At 44.5% G+C, this 22,853-nt stretch overlaps 1 protein-coding gene across 5 annotated transcripts in view; it reads right to left on the bottom strand.

Annotated features, from left to right (window-relative positions):
- Positions 1–22,853, bottom strand: part of bcas1 (brain enriched myelin associated protein 1) — a 250,541-nt gene that overhangs the window by 90,416 nt on the left and 137,272 nt on the right. The gene's annotated exons all lie outside the window — the stretch shown is intronic.

The raw sequence follows: 22,853 nt of genomic DNA on the forward strand, positions 1-22,853 counted from the left end.
CCCTGCAGCTCTGCTGAACCCAAGAGAGTTATCTAAGGCAGATCTAAAACTTTTAACAGGAGTACAAAGGAGAACTACAATTATTATCATCTTGAAAACTGTGACTGCAGGACACCTAAATGGCAGAAGTAGGGACAAGCTCCTAATGGAGAGTTCCCATTCCCTATCTGCTCCAACGTCATAGACCAAGCATCTTCGCTTTAGAATCAGAGGCTCCATTCTTCCTGCCATCCCAATCCACAGCCAAGCCTCAGCCTACCCCAACACTGGCCCCGTAACCCATAGACTTTGATTCAAGACCTAGTTGCATTCGGTAGCCTGGCTCTGCCTGTGGACTTTGACACGGTCCCGCCAGATGCACAACTGGCCCTCAGCCTAGGTCCCACGAGCAACACTGGAAGATGCATTATTATTATAGTAAATAAGAGTATATATACACACACACAAGAGTATATATGCAGTTTTCACTATGAGCGATCCAGGGATATTTTTACAGTCCATCAAGATAGTGGGTGGATCATTGTATCAAACTCTTAATAGTACCAATCGGAAACAATTTCATTGTTTTAACTAAAATCAGTTTCTATTACTGGAATATTTTAAATTATGTAACATTGGGGCTTCCACAATGGAATATGGGTAAATGCACCACACAGTGTGGTACTAAGTCATAAAGATCAAAAGGTCCCAGATTCAATTTCTCATCTGCCCTGAATTATTTAATCTCAGCAGCTGGGTTGCTACAACTGGCCTCTGTGTACATAAACAAAGGAAGGGGAAAAAAATCAGCAAGCGCTCCTACTCCTGATCACTTATCCAGTAGCCCCTAATGGAAGTGTACAAGTATAGACATTAGTCAAGGGCAGGATTGGGCTTGGGTGTGATTGCTTACATGGTCAGTAGCCTGGTGACACCCAAGTCTGGGCTCATACGTAAAGAATAGTCACTTAGATGAGAAACTGGATGGTTGCAGGTCTCTATGATAATTATCTACACAAATTTAAAAGATGTTTATTTTAAAAATGTACATTGCTTCTACATCAATTAACTGTTACTTAATGACCCAGGTATGTGATGTAATAATCAAAAACATGTTTTAAATATGGTATTGCATATTCTATGGAAAATAATTATAATTCAAGAGAATAGGCACTTACAGATATAATGTTAATTTTTAAAATGTAGATGCAAAACGTGTACCAGTCTTAATGAATAGTCTGGAGTTGACAAGTGCAGTGTATCCTGGTGGCTTGCCAACACAATCTCTTTTAGACCTGAAACTCCCTTTTCAGGGAAGACTGAACCTTCATTGAGTGATTACATACAAGTTTTGGGTGCTCCATAACTGAGTTACAGAAATTTTCATCAGTTATAAATATTAGGTAGCAATTAGCTTCTTGGGAAGTGAGAGAGGAGCATTGTGATTAGCCATTTCTATTCACTCCTACTAATAGGTTCATAATGCACAAAGTCATCTGCAGCAAAATTGTACATTCACACAACATTCTTAGTTGGGTCTGTTAAATCAATGAAAATAGTACAACTGACTCATTATTTGCAAAACAAATGGAACATATACCTCCATGATATTAAAGAATTGCCTGAACAAGGACAAATAATTTGTTTTTAAATAGTACACAGTGTTTAACATAATGCAGTTGTAGTTGAAATATGTTATATGCTCCAAAATTTCCTCAACGATATCAAAACTATGACTATTTTTATGATACGTTTAAAATACACCATTGTGTTTGGTGGAGTATATTTTCTTAACTATTTGTAGACCAGTTAACAATGGCCAACTAGTACTGATAATTCATGGAAGCATTATGAATCGCTATTCAGCATCCTAAAGCAAAGACCAACAGCTGCAGGTTTAAAACTGTGATATCCGAGTGGTAAGGTCAGAAACTGAGAGAAGCGAGATCTTAGGAACAAAACCCAACTGTTTAATTACCCAGTGTAGCAGAGAAACACCTCTTACAGGCTGCAAGCAAAACACACACTTCCTTACTGCACGAGCACCAAGATGGAGGATGAACCTCTGAGTCATTCCCATAATGCAATGCCACATTACCTTAATAACTGGTGTACCAAGACATTGAGTACATGACCCATTACCTTAAATACTGGTGAATGTGAAACCTTACTCTTTGGCTCCATCTGGTGGATAACTTAAACATTACATCCCAGATTACTATAAAAACCCTAGGATTGATTCCAATCAGATCTAGCTGCCCTAAATTGTCATACCTTACTCTGTTTTAATGGGGTATGCAAATTTACGACAGTGGGCTGCTGTTTACAATTGGATTCGTTGATCAAGAGCTGAGCACTTCAAAACTACAAACACAATCTTAACAGTATTACGAATAGAAACACGGGGCGATTTTGCTAATGAGGGCGCGTTGGAGGCAGGACTGCTGCTTGGCAGGTCAATATCCCGCCTCCATCGATTTGTGGCCAACCCATGCTATTTTCCCTTGATTGACCTTGTTAAGCCCACCCAGCAGGCTTAGCAGGCCAATTAAGGGAAAGCTGGTTGCAGAGAACGTCAACGTATGACGTTTCATCTGTCAAAAAAATTTTGACAGCTGTATTGTCATCATTTGGCAGCTCTGTGAAGCTGTCAAACAGTGACATTCTCTGCAGTTTGATGAGGTCTTGAATTCAAGACCTCATCAAATTTCTTTCTTTTACAGAAATGAGATGGTTGTTGCATCTGAGAATGCAACGGCCATCTATCATCTGCAACACGGAGGTCCGAGACTCTCCACATACACAACGACTGAAGCCTGCAGGAAGAAACAAAGGTAAGTACACTTTTACTACCACTTTGCACTTACCTCAGATACTCAGCTCTACACTCTTGCACCCATCACATACTTTCACAGCACACTTTTGCGCCCCCCCCCCGACCCAGTACTCGCCATGCTGAGCTGGCAGGTTTTGGAGCCTTCGGGAAGCCCGCACTGGAGGGCAAAAAGGGGATAATCCTATTTTCTGCCTGTTAAGAACCCATGGCACCATTTAAACAAGTGCAAGGGAGTTCTCCCAATGTCAGGCCAACACTTATCTCTCAATCAACACCTCCAACAGTAGACTAACTTCCTTCTTAGCTTGCTGTGCAAATTAGCTGCCACATTTGTCTACAAAACAAGTGACTGCACTTCAAAAGCAATTCATTGGCTGTGAAGTACTTTAAGACATCCTGAGGCTACATAAAGTATGAAAAGGTGTTATATATAATATATACACACACACACACACACACACACACATTCATTCTTCTGCTCCGATAATTATAATTCAACTCCTTTGAGAATTATCTGTAGAAATGGTAGTATACAATAAAGGTTGTTTGCTTATTTAAATAACACATATAGTCAGCAATTAAATGTGTTAACTTGATAGTACGATAGCAAAATACTGCAGATGTTGGAAATCCGAAATAACAACAGAAAATGCTGGAAAAACTCAGCAGGTCAGGCAACATCTGTGGAGAGAAATTTGAGTTGACGTTTCGGGTCGAACCCTTCTTCAAAACTTGATAGTAACTAGGGCCGCAAAGTTTATTCCTTCGAGGTGGCGAGTTTGGAGGCGGGTCTGTCACGAAAATCAGAGAAATTGGGGGCGGGCTGCGAACCCACCTCCATGCAACTTTCGAAAGTGTCGCGTCAGCTGCTCCCGAACAGACCCGACACCAAACAGGATGTTAAAGTGGTTAACAGATCATTAACTGCCTGGTTAATCCTATTTTAAAGGGCTAATCATATTTTTGTGGTTTTTTAAGATGCTGCCCACCTTCATCAAAACGCGCCTGGTGAATGGAGGCGTGTTCACCTCGGACCTCAATAGTTGACAGCTGTTCGAGCAGCTTTAAAGCGGTCCTGCAATGTCTCATTCTTTCACATACCACAACTTAGTGGCTTGAGTTTTGGGAGACATTTTGGTACTCAACTAATCTTGTGAGGTTAGAGTCTGACATTCATCTGCTGTGTCAGCTCCTTGGAACACCCTCTGGCCACTTTGTCTGAGCGCTCACAACCTCCATTCCTTGACTGAGATATCTACCAGCGGTATGGGCTCCATTTATTTCCTCTCATCCTGGTCATCATAATCGAAGGAGCAGTAGCCATGTGGCTCAGCGCAGAGCTTCCTCGGAAGGAGGACGGAAGAAGGAGGAGGAGGACGGAAGGGAGGAGGAGGAGGACGGAAGGGAGGAGGAGGAGGACGGGGACGAGGACGAGGAGCTGCTGCTTTTGGGCCCTGTTGTGGCCAATGCAGCATCCCTCCAGCAAGGGATGCACTCTGCCATGCCAAATTCGCATAAGCTTATTCTTCAACCATAGGTGGCTACCATATAGCTCTCTAATTGTAGGTGACCTTCCTCCAATGTCATACATCATCTCTGCTATAACCGGTTCTTTCTTATCACTTTCACCATCATTACAAATGCAAGTTGCCCTGAGCCCTCAATGCGCATTTGCCATTTCCCAGAACACACAGTCCGCACATTCAACTGTTTGCCATCATTTTTGTTTACTACATTGACAAAAGGATCACAATGCAAGTAGAAGCAGAAAAATCATGACAAAACACCCAAGTGGGCCCCTTGTGACTATTTGTGCTTTATCTTCCTCTTGCACGTGCTTCTACGTGGTGCTTCCCCTGTGGCTTGAGCAGATGTAGAGGCACCTTGTTCACTTGGATGCTGATCCTGCTTAGACGTCTTTGGCGGGCGTCCTCTGGACTTGGAAGCCTGGGAGGGCTCTGCAGCAGTCTGCTCTTCCTGCGGCTGTGCAGGGGCTGTACGGCCATCTCAGTTGGGTGTGCAAAGTGGGTCTCTGAGTGAGGGCTCTGCAGTGGCATGGTCGTGTGAGCGCTTGGGGAGGAGCCCACACTTCCTTGTTGGCTGCCACCAACATCCCTCTCATGGGTCAGCCGCACTTCAGTGCAAGCAAGTGGCTGGAGAGCACCTTGCTGCACATCAGGGGGGCCATGAGGACCCGTATCTGCACTGCCAGTCCTCATAACAAGGACGTCCATGAAGCTCTGGTGTCTCTGCTCAATAGCTGCCCATCTCTCCTCCAGAGATGACAATCTATTTTGAACAGTCACCATGTTTTCGTTACTCTGGCAACTTATGTCCTCCATGGAGGTTGCCATCCTATCCATGGAGGTTGCCATCCTATCCATGGAGGCTGCCATCCTATCCATGGATGTTGCCAACCTCTCCATGGAGGTACGTTCATTGCCTCCACAATGGCAGTGCTCATGTTAAAGATGGACTCCTCCATTCTCTGCACACTCACACTTACCCTGGACAAACTCTTCCAGAGACTTCTGCACTTGTTCCTGGAGTTCCAGCACCGCTCTCTTTCTGGATGGCCCCAGAGGCACAGCGTCTGCATGCAGCTAAGCAGAGCTAGGAGAATCCTGCAACCTCCAACAAGGACTCGCCACTGCTGTCGCTGTCTCCACCATCTGCTGAGATGCTCACTTGTGAAATGTGATAGAGTAGTGTTGCCACCTGGTCTAAGTCGTGAGGGCCCCACCGAGGTGTGCGTTGCTGTGCTGGTGCTGGGTGCGCTGAGTCCTGGTGACACTGCTCCCTCAGAGGCTGCAGGTTCCTCTGAGGAGACGTCCGGCTCTTCCTCCTGGACAGTGGGGAGGGGGACGCTCGATGGTCCTGTGGGAGAGTAAAGGCATGGGTTAGACATCTGATTTTGATGTAGCAGACACATCCTTTTGTGCAGATGATACAAAGGGAATCTCCATGAACATCATATGCCATTGCAGTCAATCATTAAATGTAAATGAGAGGGATGAAACTTTATTCTGTCACCGGCTTCGTCTAGTGCGTCCGTCTCTCCATTGCCCACTTCCAGATCCTCGCCACCTCTGACGATTTTGTGCGCTGCCTCCTCAGCACTTGTCAATGTAGCGAGGGATGGTGTGCCTCCTCCTGTCTGTGCTCTCTCCCTCTTATTGTGGGCTATCTTTTCCTGCAAGGAGGGACACACAGAGTTTCAACCACAGTGATGGAGTGAGTGTGAAGAATCCCTAACATAGAAGCTTAGAGGGAGACCAAGATGGAGCGAGGTGCCAAGAGGAAGTTAGCTCCCTGTGCGTTGTTAGTTGTTGTCAATGCATAACAGTGAGAGCAAGTGTGAGGGGTGCATAGACAGGATGCTGAAGTGATTCAGTGCAGAGACAGAGATGGATAAGTAAGGGTGCAAGGGAAGTAAGGGTAAGGTGGGATGTGGAGAAGCAGGCTTAAGCAGAGTGCAGTTGATGAGAAGAAAAGGGAAGCAGATTGAAGGTAAGTGTGATGGGATACTCACTTTTGACGATCGCAGAAGATCATTAAAGCGTTTCCTGCACTGGATCCAGGTGCGTGAACAAACGGACCTTGCGCTAACCTCCTCAGCAATGCACAGCCAGGCTGCCTTGGTCTGCTGAGGAGGCTTCCTCCGACCATCCGGAGGGAAGAGAATCTCCCTGTGCCCTCTTACTGCCTCAACAAGAGCTTGGGGGGACTCCTCATTGAAGCGTGGAGCTGCCTTGCCTCTGGAAGCACTCATTCTTGCTCTCACACATGCATAAACCAGCAGAATCAACAACTGAAAGGCTGAGGCTGCATGGGACCATTAAAAGCATCTGCAATAATGATGTCATCAGAGGTGGCGAACAGACCCGATCCCAGTCATTGGACTGGCCAGCACGCCCCAATGAACTTAACAGGGCAATTGAATAAAAATTTCAAAACCGGAGCTGAACCAGCCGGCAGCGGGTCCAGACCCCGCCCACCACACAACCCGACTCCAAGCCGCCTCCTGAAATAAAATCACGGCCTTGATCTCTGCCCAACAAGTCCTGCTGTAAATTCAGTATCTGTGGGACGTGGAATCAAAATAGAATCAGACTCAGCTGTGATGCACCCTATAGCTGAATAGGCAGCTGGCATTCACAGCCTAGGCTCACAGTTTCCAAAATTTTTATGCTTTTGTTTCTGGTTCCCAACATTTGCACTTCTTTGCCTTTTATTTGGCAATGGGTTCCGCCTGGCTGAAACCCAAACTACAGTTACTGGTCTCAGACTGGTAGCTGCAATCTAAATGCACCATCTGCTATAGGGACAGTTTAATTGACTAATTTACTGGGCCTCCTGATCATTAGGGACATTGTCGTTTCTGAAGGAATGTTTGTTTAGGGTGGGATTTTTTGCACCATGCAAATAAAACAGCTGTTGTGACTTTAAACGTAAGGCACCTTTCCTTATGCCCATATCAGGAATTGAAATTATTTTGTTTAAAAAAACATTCAGGATGGCTGTAATAACCTGCACAATGTTGTCTATATGTTTCTATATTAAGATTTAGATGAAGGGCACAGGTTCACCACCAGGGCATCATCAATTTAAAAGGCTTTGGATTGTAGTGGGAAGGGAACACTGATACAAAAATATTGGCCAGAATTTGTGGTGGGGAAGATGGTGAACTGGCAGGGTTCGCCATCATTCCGCCTTTGAAACTGCAGAAATCCCGAAGTTGCGGTCAGTCATTGACAGCTCCGTAACAGGCTGCGCTGTGCCCCCCACCCATTGAGTCAGCAATCTGTGTACTCAGCCAAGTCAGCGAAACTGACAAAAACTTTGGCTGGTCCGCAGTAAGACCGCAGTTAAATTCCCCACTAAAAGTTAGACCCAAAGGGATTGGGTAACTGGGGTTTTGACAGCGCTAAACAAATGTTAAGGGCCTGGAAAACTAATTTTAATTTTGTGCAGTGTGAAATTTGACCATTTTAATAAAAATTTAAATGTTTAAGAAACTTTTTAATAAAATGGTTTTACATTTTTTTTAAAGTTTGACCATCTTACTTTCAGATTTGCCTTTTCCACATGTGAGAACCCCAAGCTTTGTTTTGCTCTCTCTGACATTTTTAAAATGTTAGAATTTTAAGAGCGTACTCCTTTGTTCGCTGCCTGACAATTCTGCATTTTGATTGGCTGCTTAGACAGCCTATTGACATCACAGCACTTCGCACAAGGGGATCCCCATTAACTTCCATTGATTTGAATAGAAGGTCAGAATCCCCGAAGTTCTCGACTCAGGGATCGCGAGATCCTTGTGCGAAGCCTACTTCCGGGCCAGTAGCGAACACCTTCGCTTCGCTGCTGATTAGCAATTGCACTATTTCTCAGTAGTGTTTTCTGTTTTTTCCAATTTCCCCCTGAAGGCATGGACTCTTGCTACCAGATGCTGGCAGCCCTTTGGTAATTTGCCAAGTGGCCATTCTTCTGAGCCTAGACAGTGACAGTGGGCTTATACTCGCTGGAGTTTAGAAGAATGAGAGGGGATCTCATTGAAACTTATAAAATTCTAACAGGACTAGACAGACTAGACGCAGGAAGGATGTTCCCAATGGCCGGGGAGTCCAGAACCAGGGGTCACAGTCTAAGGATAAGGGGTAAGCCATTTAGGACAGAGATGAGGAGGAATTTCTTCACCCAGAGAGTGGTGAACCTGTGGAATTCTCTACCACAGAAGGCAGTTGAGGCCAATTTATTAAATATATTCAAGAAGGAGTTAGATATATTTCTTAAGGCTAAAGGGATCAAGGGATATGGGGAGAAGGCAGGGACAGGGTACTGAGTTTTGATGATCAGCCATGATCTCATTGAATGGTGGAGCAGGCTCGAGGGGCCAAATGGCCTACTCCTGCTCCTATCTTCTATGTTTCTATGTGAGTGTCAGCAGGCTATACAAGCATGGAAGGCATCACCGTCAAGCTCACCTGTGTCTTCCTGGATAGCAGTCTGAAATGGAAGTTATGACTGATTTCCACCCCCGCCTACCAATTGTACAGCCCTGACTGCTGCATCAACCAAGATCAGCTAATTCAACACCAACTAGAAACCAAACTGGGGACCTCCTGCATTTTATTGTTTTTATATACAGTTTTTATGTGGAATATTGACTGCACTTGGAGGCAACAGTATAGAACCCCAAATAACAGTCAAGATTTGCTTGTTAAACTTGATGCTTATTTTTTTTTTAAATGAAATCCCTCCAGCAGTTTTGTTCAAGGTACAGAATGTGCTTTGTAAGATCAGCACGTACAGTCCATATTCAACCATGAAGCAACATCGCTCATGGAAGAATATTACTCACTGCAAATGAAAATGTAGCAAATTAAAGAAAACACCATATTAATAAACATTAAATCTAAAACTAAAATTTGACAGTCAAAGCTAACAGCAAGTGAACTTGTAATTAGAATGGAAAACAAAGACCACTCTGCAGGCCAGAAAGGAAAACTGCAGTGGTAATAGCTTCTGTACTGTTCTTGTTCATCTTCTGGCAGCCAGCTGAAAGCTGCATTTAAAGTGTCCTGAGAGCATGCTGCCCACCTACTCTGTGAGCTCTGGGTGTTGGGTGACCATAACAGAAATTGAGAGAGTAAATTCCACCCCCCCCAAAAAAATATCAAGTAAATTAATAACCTACTTTGAGGTTTGGCTCAATTGGTAACACTCTCACTGCTGAGTTAGTAAGATGTGGGTTTAAGGCCATTGCAGAACTTGAGCACACAAAATAGGCTCACGTTCGAGTGTAATACTGAAGGAGTGCTGTATTCTTAGAAGTGCTGCCTTCAGCTGAGATGGTAAACTGAGCCCCCATTTGCCTATTCTGCTGGTTCAGGTGGATGTTATCTGAGAAACAGCAGGGAGCTCTGACATGTCAAGTTTTGGCTTAGTAGTAACTCTTCTGCCTCTGAATCAGAAGGTTGTGGGTTCAGCCCCACTCCAGAGACTTGAGCACGGAAGCTAGGCTAACACTACTTTGCAGTACTGAGGGAGTGCTGCATTTGTCATTCGGATGCAGATTACTGGAAATTTCTGAGGGCTCCACCCTAGTTTGGCTACATCGGCTTCCTGTTCAGAATATCATGATGAAGATCATGTCGGTTTTAGTCACAAAATAATACAGTAATGTTATGTCTCCGAATTGGGTTTAAAATTATATGTCAATTAAAATATATCTTCAGAGAATGTACAGAGTTGTAAAATTAATTGCTTGGAAATGTAGTAATATTTCAACAACAACTTGTATTTATATAGCACCTTTATGTAGTAAAACGTCCCAAGGCGCTTCACAGGAGTGTTAAAAGACAAAAAATGTGAATTATTTCTGCATTAGAATTAAAGCTATTAAACATATTGCAATACTTCACTGGCTTATAAGAATATGCTGTGAGAGTTGGGCCTTGTTTGTGCTTCAGGGATTTCTTCTGGATAATACTTATGAGTTTCAACATTAGACATTTACAGGTAATTACCAAGAGAGTTAAAGAAAAAGTTAGAGAAAATTTCTTTACAAAGTGATGTTTAGAAATTTGGAACTTTCAACCACCAACAGTTGTTGAAGCAAAGTCTGTAAGTTCTTTTATAGTGGAATTAGATAAAGAAGAATATTAAAGGATATGGAGAGCAAGCAGGAGAGTGGGATTAAAGTACGTGGCTCTTGTGGAAAAAAAACATTGGCATAGACTTGATAAGCCAAATGGCTCATTTGTGTGTCCTAATATTCTATGATTCTACCTCGAGCAATGTGGCACACTATACTAATGTATGATAATACACTGTGTTGAGTTACAGTTCCATGGGTGCCGGCAGTCCTCAGATACCTCACCTACTTACCAACCATCATGTGAGAGCCCGGATGGTGTTACAGGCCAATTGACCATAAGGGGCATCACAGTTGAGCCTGATATAATATTCATCTGACACTCACACTTTCCAACGGTTACTGGATAGTGAGCTGAAGCACAAACCCTGGATGGCTTTTTCCTCTTCATTGTTTAAGATTTCAAGCATGGCACCCTGACTGAAGTGTCAGAACACATGTCCAACTTGTAATTGTATTTTCTAACTCAGTGAACTTGTTATAAACAACAGTTGACCTTTTGAGTTATAAGATGTGATTTTAATATTTAGCCACTAGGATTGTATCTGGGTTGGCAAATACCTATATACTGAACACTCAAAGCCAAAGTCCAAATGTAAACAAATTCTCATACTTAGTGGCCACTAATTTTTCTTAGAGCTTCTTGCATTATTTTGAAGTTTTCTGCCTTGAGAATCATTTGTATATATAACACCACAGGTAGAGAACAATATGAATGGGCCAGAAATTGGTGAACGGGGCTTGCCACGCGTGCAAGCCCCGTATATGCACTTACCCCGCGCTACTGCCGATCAGCTCCAGGGACGCCTGGACTTGGTGTTTGAAAAAGAAGAATCCCGGGCAGCGTATGACGTCACGCCGCCCAGGAGTGCAGCCAGCGCGAAGCCAGGAGCATGCAGTGTAAGTGAGACACGCCCCTTGAGGTCTCAGTTTCACTGGACACGCCCCCAATGTTTCTGTCAAGCTGCTAAGCATTTTTACATGCAAAGCAGCAGTTTAAATAGGTTTTTGGAAGTTTTTTGAAGATTTTGGTAACTTCTATAAACTTTTTAAAATGTTTACATTATTTTGAGTAATCTGAAGTAGTTTTAAAGAGAATTAAAGCAATTTAAAGACTTTTAAAAGCCCTAAAAGAATTTTTTAAATTCCATTTATTTATTTAGCAATGTCGTCGTCATACGTGTCTTCACACTGTTCCCTTTGGGGAACTGTATGAAGTGGTGGAAGGATTTATGGCCATGATTAACGCTCATTCCGTGACCGTAACCATCTTTGAACCAGCCATTAGGGCGGTTAGTCCTATGGCGGGAGGGTTTTACGGGCTCCCACAAGCTATACAAGGAGGGGGGGCCACCCACACCCACGGACGCAAATATCCCACTGGATGTCAACCCAGAATTTAGAGCCGGAGCTCCGACTCCACTTGCCGGGACTGTCTGGAGCGGGGTTCGAAACCCTACCCTGATCTGGCCCAGCGGCGGGGATCCTACCGCTATGACAAAGGCCCAATCCGATTAGCAACGTGAAATGGCAGCATAGGGCTCCATTCACGGGGAGGGAAAAGGCGCAGGAAACGTATGGGTGTCACCTTTTGTGCGGAGTGGGCCTTTTGCGTAGCAGTAAGCATCCCCGCCGCTGGGCCAGAAGGAGTAGGGTTTTGAACCCCACTCCAGACAGTCCCGGCAAGTGGAGTCGGAGCTCCAACTTTAAATTCTGGGTGGACATCCAGCGGGATACTTGCGTCCGTGGGTGTTGGTGGCCCCCCCCCCCTCAGATGGGTTGTGGGAGCCCGTAAAACCCTCCCGCCATAGGACTAACCACCCTAATGGCTGGTTCAAAGATGGTTACGGTCACGGAATGAGCGTTAATCACGGCCATAAATCCTTCCACCACTTCATACAGTTCCCCAAAGGGAACAGTGTGAGGATACGTACGATGATGACCTCTTGCGCAACGTACCTCCTTGGACCCTCAGTCGCAGGTGCGAGGGGGCAAGTCGTGCAATTGTTAAATTTTTCATTTTATTGACATGTAAAATGTTGGCCCAGTAATTCCCTTCCAAATGCGTGAGTACGGTCGGGGTACTTACGCATCTGGCCGGATGAAATGCCGGTTTTCAGCATGCACAGTGCATGTGGGGAAAACCGGCATTTCCTGTCCTCTGAACGAAGGGGTTCAGAGGCAGAACGCGTGCGACTGCACAGGCAGCGCGTGCGCAGTATAATTCGCCGCTTTCATTAATGCTTTCAGTGAGGTCAAGTCATTACAACTTACACATGAAAAAAGCATGGGTACAGTTGCTCCAGAGGCTGCGGAGGAAGATATTTATTATCGTGGAGCTTCTGAAAGTATGTATGTCTGTATATATTCCTCTGCGTGTTATGTATATATTCCTTTACTTATGTGTATGAATGTATTATTTAATTATGACTTTCAGAGAAAGTAACTTATTGGAAAATCATAATTAAAAACATACATTCATACACATTAGTAAAGGAATATAAAACATACATACATATACGTAAAGGAATATATGTGGACATACATACATAACTCATTCTCACATTCCATTCACACAGCCACAATTGCTCCTTCTACCTACCGTTCTGAAAACCCTTTAAAAAAAAAAAATTTAAACTTTAAAACTTACTTAAAATTTCTTAAAATAACTTCCCTCCGTTTCCCAAACAAAAATATTGCATTTCAGAAGCTCCACGATAAAATATATCTTCCTCCGCAGCCAATGAACAACTTTACACTTGCTTTTTTCAAGTGTAACTTCTAAGGACTTACCCTCACTGAATCCATCATTGAAATCCACAAAGTTCACTGCGCAAGCGCTGCCTGTGCAGTCGCACGCGCTGTGAATAGACCTCGGGTCTGGAAATGCCGGCGTTCCCCGCATGCGCTGTTCCTGCTGAACGCCGGCATTTCCAACGGCCAGATGCGTGAGTACCCCGACCGTACTCACGCTTCTGGCCGCGAATTTCTGGCCCAATATTGTGATTTCATACCACTGGACAATCTCTGGACACAAAAATATTGTCCTGGCCAATATTTATCCCTCAATCAACATATCAAAAACTGATTATCTGGTCATTATTTGCTGTTTGTGGGAGCTTATTGAACACAAATTGGCTGCCGCATTTCCTATATTGCAACAGTGACTACACTTCAAAAAGTACTTAATTGCCTGTAAAGCGCGTTGGGACATCCGGTGGTCGTGAAAGGCACTATATAAATGCAAGTCTTCCTTTAAAAAAAAATAAAAGCCTCCAATATCTATCTATCTACTGTAATAGGTTTTCAAACTGGAGTCCATGCATCCTGCGGGGTGTTTGGGGGGGGGGGGGGTGGTGGGCGTGGTCTGTGAGGGCATTTTGAGGTGTACAGATTTGTGTTTCTGTTGATTTACTAGCATGTTATTTCTGTTGCTATATACATAATACAAAAAACGTCTCCAATAATAGGACTGCTGACACTGCCTTTCAGAATTTAGGATGGGAGCACTATTACTACTACTAACGAGTACTACTTATCACATACTCCATCAATGGGAGAGTGTATGACATTTCCAGTCTTCTTTTCTTGTATGTAATACCATGCAATATGGAAGACTAGGTTGAGCTTTTTTAGATGCTGCATGACTGCATGAGAAAGAAATCTTCAGCATTAAAACCCTGACACCGAGCAACAGCACATATCAATAATCAGCATCGACGACGGTTCAACTAAGACTTGATCAACAGTGGTGAATAACACAGAACGGGCGGAAGTCAAGAATCTACCTGACAATGGCCCTTTCACTATAATCTGGCTGGCCTGATAGGGAAAGTACCTCCCCAGCACCCCAAAGAGGCCAGGCACCTACCTGTGAAAAGAAAGCGAATCTACCGGGAAATCTACATCACAAAATTACATGTCTATTTCAATATGTGCCAAGAGTCCCCAGGATTGTATCAATAGTTGGAGCACCCCCATACCCACCCCACATGGAAAAATTTGAAAACCACTAATCTATCCAATAATTTCTTTTGTGTCTGAAGCCCAATGATCCAGCCTTCTACATTACTTCAGTGAAGGCTCATGTCTGAGCCTTCATATTCGTTGTTCTGGTTCAATGTTTTTCCTGTTTCTGATTTGTTAATGAAAAACGAAACCAATCAATCAGATACTGAGAAACATAAAAATCATGTCTTACCGATATGATGGCCCAGAAACAGTAAATTAATCAGATACTAGGGGAAGAAAATTCAGGCTCCTTTCAGCTGCCATGACGGTGCTTGTACTCTGACCTCAATGTCATGCTACTGGCTCCTCTTTCATTCCTCCACCTTCCCATTTGCTCTCGTCTCCACTTTCCCTGCCTCTTTGTACTTCACACTGCCCTAGCCTGCCCCCCACTGCCTGTCCTCCAGCTCACATCCCACAATTTCCCCTCTGTCAAGCTTCTGCCGTGCTTTCCATGTGGGCACCCTAAGTTCCTCGCCCTCCCAGACTGAACCACTCTCCACCTTGCCCAGGTGCTCACGTTAAAGAGCAATGGCAGACCTACAAAAGGCTGGTTTTGAAATGAAGTGGACATCGCAGCAGAGCTCAATCCTGCTCTCTCCTAATATCCACACACATGCCTTAGCCAACAGGGGTCATTGGATGATGATCAGGAATGGGAACCCAGGCTACCTTTCCTAGCCCAGAGTGCTGTGTTCAATTGTAGCATCTCAACTGCTGCTCTGGCTGAGATTAGGTAACTCAGTAGACCAGGAACTCAATTTGGGACTGTCCGGCCTGCCTAATTCATGCCCCTTTATACAATAGGGTTACAAGCAAAATGTTGTCAGCAATCCTAAACAACTTGACAGTCTGGTCAGAGGTAGGGAAACTCTCCTAGAATTAAATTTTCACGCTGCCTACAATTGAAAGAGTTGATATACAGTATAAGCAGTGGATAGTGGGGCATATAGCTCAGTAGCATTATCTTGGGCGTTAAGTTTATGTGAACTGAACTTTCAACATGCACAGTTCCTCATTATTACTGAATACATCTGCAGTATAAAAAGGGCAGATTCGCCACAGCAAAAACCAACATACTGTATATTACTGAGCTTCCATTAGAAATTAATCAATAATATCCCTGGGAGTGCCTTTACCAACTTGGATAAAATTATTTTATATCTCAAAATAGTCATTCCAAAAGAATACTTAATATATTTATATATTAACCCTCTCAATTTGGATTGTTCATTGCTGCTTTTTCATCATGGGAACCTCTAAAATCAGTTTTTAAATCAATTTTAACCAATAAACGCCTGGATTTTTTGAGGGGTAGTGAATAATAAAAACTGAGTTTTTCTCAAATGGGAGAAACAAAACTCTGAAATTTCCTACTGTTTTAGATACATAGAGATAGGAACAGGAGTAGGCCATTCGGCCCTTCGAGCCTGCTCCGCCATTCAATGAGATCATGGCTGATCTTACCAGTTCAGTACCCCGTCCCCGCCTTTTCTCCGTAACCCTTAATCCCCTTAGCCTTCAGAAATATATCCAATTCTCTCTTGAAAATATTTATTGAATTAGCCTTCACAGCCCTCTGTGGCAGGGAATTCCACAGGCTCACCACTCTTTGAGTGAAGAAATTCTTCCTCATCTCTGTTTTAAATGATTTGGCCGCTATTTTTAGACTGTGGCCCCTTGTTCTGTGCTCCCCGGCCATTGGAAACATTCTCTCTGAATTCAGCCTGTCCAGGCCTGCCATAATTTTATATGTTTCGATGAGATCCCCTCTCAATCTTCTAAACTCCAGTGAGTACAAGCCCAAACTATTTAATCTCTCTTCGTAGGTCATTCCCGCCATTCCAGGTATCAGCCTGGTGAATCGCCGTTGCACTCTTTCCATGGCAAGAACATCCTTCCGCAGATGGGGCGACCAAAACTGTACACAATACTCCAGATGCGGTCTCACCAGCACCTTGTACAGCTGTATTAAGGTATCCCTATTCCTATACTCGAACCCCCTTGATATGAAGGCCAACATACCATTTGCCTTCTTAATCGCCTGTTGCACCTGCATGCTCTCCTTCAGTGACTGGTGCACAAGAACACCCAGGTCCCTCTGCACTTCCCCATCTCCCAATCTATTGCCATTTAGATAATAATCTACCCTCCTGTTTTTACCCCCAAAGTGGATAACCTCGCATTTATCCACATTATAGTGCATCTGCCACGTATCCGCCCATTCCCCCAACCTGTCCAAATCGCACTGTAGCCTCCTGACATCCTCATCAGAGCCCACCCCTCCTCCTAGTTTAGTGTCGTCAGCGAATTTGGAAATATTGCATCCAATTCCCTGATCCAGATCATTTATATATATCGTGAACAGCTGGGGTCCCAGGACAGATCCTTGCGGCACTGTGAGATCCAGGTGCACACGGGCACTGCATCTATACTGTCAGGGCGCATTGCATCATTGGCCTGAATTTTGCGGTAAGAATAACGGTGTGGCTATCAGCGCTCACCACCATTATGGAGTAAATCAGACAGCAACTTCCGGCTCCTGCACATGCGCAGTTAAACACGGAAATCTAGAAGTTGCTGTCCAATTTGCCCTGCTCCTCCACATTGTGCGCTACACCGGTACCGCGCTCTTAATCCCATCATTCTTTCCCCCTCTTTATTTTGCTTTCTGTACATGATTTTAGTTTGAATTACTCCGCTATTTAAGAATGGTGAGAGAGGGAAACCAAGGAATTATAGACCAGTTAGCCTAACATCTGCTTTCGGGGAATTACTAGTGTCTATAATTAAGGATAGGGTTACTGAACACCTTGAAAATTTTCAGCTGATCAGAGAGAGCCAGCATGGATTTGTGAAAGGTAGGTCATGCCTGACAAATCTGATTGAATTTTTTGAAGAGGTGACTAAAGTAGTGGACAGGGGAATGTCTATGGATGTTATATAAATGGACTTCCAGAAGGTATTTGATAAAGTCCCTCCTAAGAGACTGTTAACTAAAGTTGAAGCCCATGGAATTGAAGCCAAATTATTGACCTGGCTAGGAAATTGGCTGAGCGGCAGGAGACAGAGAGTAGGGATAATGGGTAGGTACTCAAATTGGCAGGATGTGACTAGTGGTGTCCCGCAGGAATCTGTGTTGGGGCCTCAACTATTCACAATATTTATTAACGACTTAGTGATGGCATAGAAAGCCACATATCCAAATTTGCAGATGACACAAAGATAGGTGGCACTGTAGGCAATGTAGATGAAAGCATAAAATTACAAAGAGGTATCGATAGATTAAGTGAATGGGCAAAGCTGTGGCAAATGGATTTCAATGAAGGCAAATGTGAGGTCATCCACTTTGGACCTAAAAAGAATAGAGCAGGGTACTTTCTAAATGGTGAAAAGCTAAAAACCGTGGAGGTCCAAAGAGACTTGGGGGTTCAGGTACATAGATCATTAAAATGTCATTAACAGGTACTGAAAATAATCAAGAAGGCTAATGGAATGCTGGCCTTTATATCTGGAGGGCTAGAATACAAGGGGGTAGAAGTTATGCTGCAGCTATACAAAGCCCTGGTTAGACTACACCTGGAGTACTGTGAGCAGTTCTGGGCACCGTGCCTTAGGAAGGATAGATTGGCCTTGGAGGGAGTGCAGCATAGGTTTACCAGAATGATATCCGGATTCCAAGGGTTAAATTACGAGGCGAGATTACACAAATTAGGGATGTTTTTGGGGTGATTTGATCAAAGTTTTCAAGATATTAAGGAGAACAGATAGGGTAGGTAGAGAGAAATATTTTCACTGGTTGGAGAGTCCAGGACTAGGGGACATGGTCTAAAAATTAGAGCCAGACTTTTCAAGATAAGTTAGGAAACACTTCTACACACAAAGGGTGGTAGAAGTTTGGAACTCTCTTCTGCAAATGGCAATTGTTGCTGGATCAACTGTTATTTTTAAATCTGAGATTGATAGACTTTTGTTAACCAAAGGTATTAAGGGATATGCGGCAAAGGTGAGTATATGGAGTTAGGTCGCAGATCAGCCATTGAATGACGGAACAGGCTCGAGGGGCTAAATGGCCTACTCCTGTTCCCATGTTCCTATAAATTAAATATTCTAACTTATACTTCCTGGCTTAGACTCTGCATGTCTCAGTGAGGACTCTTCAATCTGGTTATGCCAAGAGTAAAAACTGAATAAGGCCTGAAAAACCCGACAATAAAATTGACAATAAAAAGAGTATAAAAGTCCTTAATCATGTGACATTTATTCAAATTTCTCATACTGTATACCTGTACTATACAGTCTAAATCAGGAAGGGTAGCGAACCATGAAAATATTTTAATTCATACTATTAAAAGAAAGACTATTATCTGAATAATGTGAAGAGAGTATATTTGATCAATTTGGTACAAATAAAACCAAATGTAATCATCAGAAATTAACTTAAAATGCAGTTGAAACCGTGTATTTAAGTCAGTAATCTATTTGGGATTTATTTCATCTAATAAGCTCAGTTTTCTGTTCAAAATATTTCTAGTATGCATCAACACAGTTGATGCAATCTGTAACAATGTTGTTTTAAACGACTGTACAAACTAAATTTACTCCTGAGGCATATGAACATTCATCACTTACTCAGCTGTCAATGTGGATTACTAGGGTTAACATTTGTACTGAGGCAGGACACTGTATACAGAAGTCTGTCACAGTCAATGACTTTCATACTAAATGACACTTGGTAAAGGTTTGAATTAGCATTCTGCATATTTGTACAATAAGAACAGGCAAATGTACCCATTTCAGTTAGAACGATGGACGAAATAAAAGAGAAAGAAAGAAAAAGATAAAATCATCAAACATTACAAGCACCTAGTACTGGGGAAAATTTTATTAATAGGATGATATATTTTTGTATTTTTCTATTTTATCATCCTCCAGCTTTCTTTTCTTCTCTCCAGAAGGTGTTAACTCACACTGGGGAATGATTCCGTAGACACTCACCATCCTCTACTCCTGCAGCAAAATGGCTAATTTAACTTGTGAGCCTAGGCAGTGTCAGATGGCTGTTCGACTTGGGGGGCCATCACAGCCGAGTCCAATCTAAGGGGGCGATTTTCTGACGTCGGAGGATGCGGGTTTGGAGGCGGGAAAGGCGGGAAAATCAGAATCAATGAGGGCGGGTGCCAAAACCGCCTCCGCAGGATTTCGCCGGTGCCGGTTTTGGAGGTCGGGAAACAGTCCCACCTTCAGCTGGCCATAGTGCTAATTAACATCATTAAATGCTCATTAAGGGCCTCTCTAAGCCTATTTTAAGAGGCCCTCGTTATTTTTCGAGCATTTTGGCGTGTCACACGACCCTCCTAAACCACGCCAGCTAAACCTGGCGGTTTGACTCATGGGTGGTCTCCTCACAGTTACAGGTCCAACAATAAATCGTTCATTTCATCAGGGATTACTTGCAGGTGCCAGAACTTTGCTTTAAAAGGTCTTTGAGCACTTTTAGAAGGCCTTCCGAAGTCAGAGGTGCTGCAGCTTGTATCTATCAACTGTGGGACCTCCTTGGCAGACCCTCTCCCCGCTTGCAATGAGCGCTTCCCCAACAGAGACTTCTGCAAGCAGCATGGGAACCATTAGTTTTCTTTCTCCATGGACCTCAGATGAGGATGCGGAGCATCCATGGCAACAGCAGAACCAGGCAGCTCAGGAGCAACAGCAGCAGGAGCCCCAACCTCCTGCTCCGGCAGCTCAGCAGCAGAAGCCCCAACCTCCTGCTCAGCCACCTGATGCTACACAGGGCAGAAGGCACCAACGCATCAAGGCACCTCGCTGCAGGAGATCCCCACGACATAGGGTTTACAGACAAAGGATGAGCTACCTCAACATGAGTGAGCAGCAGTGCCAAAGGAGGCTGAGACTTTCGCGAGAGGTTGTCCAAGAGATCTGCGGACTGCTGCAGCAAGACCTGGTGCCCAGAGGAACGGGTGGACACCCCTTACCAGTGGCTGTCAAAGTCACCACCTCACTCAACTTCTTTGCCTCAGGCTCCTTCCAGGGATTATCAGCAGACATCAGCGGCATCTCCCAATCGGCTGCCCACAGTTGCATCACGCAGGTTACCGATATCCTTTTTGCTAAGGCCCACAATTACATCCAGTTCTCAAGTGATCAAGCAAGTATAACCTCCCGTTCAGTTGGCTTTGCAAATATGGCAGGCATGCCAATAGTGCAGGGCATCATAGACTGCACACATGTGGCCCTTAGGGCACCCCATCACAACCTAGCTATCTTTGTCAACCGAAAGGGCTTCCACTCCCTCAACGTACAGCTGGTGTGTAACCACAAGAAGGAGTTCTTGCATGTTTGCACCAAGTTCTGTGGTAGCTGCCATGACTCTTTCATCCTGCGGCACTCTCGTGTTCCTCCGTTTTTCAATCCGCCAAACCAACTTAACAGATGGCTCCTTGGTGACAAAGGCTACCCCCTGAAGAAGTGGCTAATGACGCCGATCAGGAGACCAGCTAACGAGTTTGAAGAGCACTACAATGCCAGCCACACTTCGACCAGGTCCATCATTGAGCAAATCATTGGGTTGTTGAAGATGCGCTTCCATTGCCTTGACCGATCAGGTGGAGCCCTGCAGTATACACCATACAGGGTCTGCAGAATGGTCGTGGTCTGCTGTGCACTGCACAACATCGCACAGTGTCATGGCTTGCTGCTTCCTGATGAGCAAGCGGCTCAGTTCCAGCCCTCCTCAGATGAGGATGAGGAGGAGGAAGAGGAGGCTGAGGAGAAGCAGCAGGAGGAGGAGGAGGAGGAGGAGCAGGAGGAGGTCAGAGCACCGGTGTATCGACCAGCAGCAGCGGCAGCACGGGAGCACATGGCTGCCCGGGATGCAAGGGATGAACTTATCCTGGCCAGATTTGCATAGGTTGCCCAAGTTGGCACATGTCCTTGCCTCCATCCTAAGACATCATTGACAATGGACCTCCTTTCATTCAGGCCACCAACCTGACAACGCAAGTGTGGCAGAGCCAGCAATGTGGAGCTGCCTAAGGCAAAAGAACAGATGCCATAATGCCAATATTTTGGCATCAAATCATTTTAATGCTTTCCAACAGGGATGGCATTTCATCAATACACAGAAACATTCTCCCAATCTGCACACAGATCTGGAGGTTATATCCCTTGCCAGCTGTACCCGCACAGCCTTGGTTTCTTTGGGAGGCCTCTTCCTCCCAGATGAGTGGAAGAGCACCTCCCTGCTGCTGTCACCCCTCAAACAACATTCCCAGCGCCTCATCCGAGAGTCTCGGGGAGGCCCTTGCCTTGGAATTGGACATAGTGGTTTCTCAGAATATGTTGCAGGTGGTGCAGCATAGACAGAAATCCTGTGGAATGAGCCAAGGCAGCAATAAGCCATAAAATCAGACTGGAAAAGTGATGTCAGCAGAGGCGATTTCAGTCCCAAAACCCTCTGAAATCAAGTGGCCAATCATGGGAAAATCGCAAATTTTTGAAAACTATTAATGGAGGCGGGTTTCAAATCCACCCAAACTGAAACCCGTCTCCATCTTGCCTCCAGTGAGAAAATTGCCCCCTTAGTTTCAGTGGAATTCCACACATGCGCACTTTCTAGTAGATGTTGCTGAACCATGATTGAGAGCAGTAACACTGGTGGTTGCATTTCCTATCTAACCCCAGGGAGCTGAAGCTACTATTACGGTACCCCTACCTATACCTTGACGGAGACTGACTAAATCATTTGCGATAAACAACTGAATCTGGAACTTTCCTGAACCTTGCTGAACCTTTACCCAACAAACAGCCTATGAATTCAGCCTTGCAATGCCGATTTTTCAGGTACTAACCCACCTCCTATGGCCCAATATGGCGGGCAGGAAGTGCGTGCACATTTCCGGATGCCATACTAGGAAAGAAAAAAAATATTGTCATACAGCGCCCACCCCTGAAAGCTCCTTTATATATGCAAATAAAGGGGTTAATGCCGGTTTGATGCCCCCACTGCAAGACTGGTTTGCCCTGAGGCAGCCAGCACCAGCTCCTCTCAGGAAAACCAGACCTTGAGACCGCCTGCTACCAAAAACCTAAGTTTTAAACATTTACTTACCTGAATGTGGAGCTGGGAGGAGCAGGAGTGCTCCTCCCGACCCCACATTTAAAGAATGTTGGCCACCGCTGCACCCCCCCACCCAAATCGCTGCCGCTTCCTGCTCCCCGGCCTATGACCCCTATTTCCCTGCACCCATCCTCCAATCCACCTTCCTCGGCCTCCTATCTCCCAAACCCCACTAACTGGAGGGTCACTGCGATGCGAACATCGGCACAATCTTCATTTACTCTGGCTGACTG

This window comes from Somniosus microcephalus, chromosome 13 (genome assembly GCF_052327205.1).
Source record: "Somniosus microcephalus isolate GS21.2 chromosome 13, FLI_Smic_1.0, whole genome shotgun sequence".
NCBI classification, from domain to species: Eukaryota; Metazoa; Chordata; class Chondrichthyes; order Squaliformes; family Somniosidae; genus Somniosus; species Somniosus microcephalus.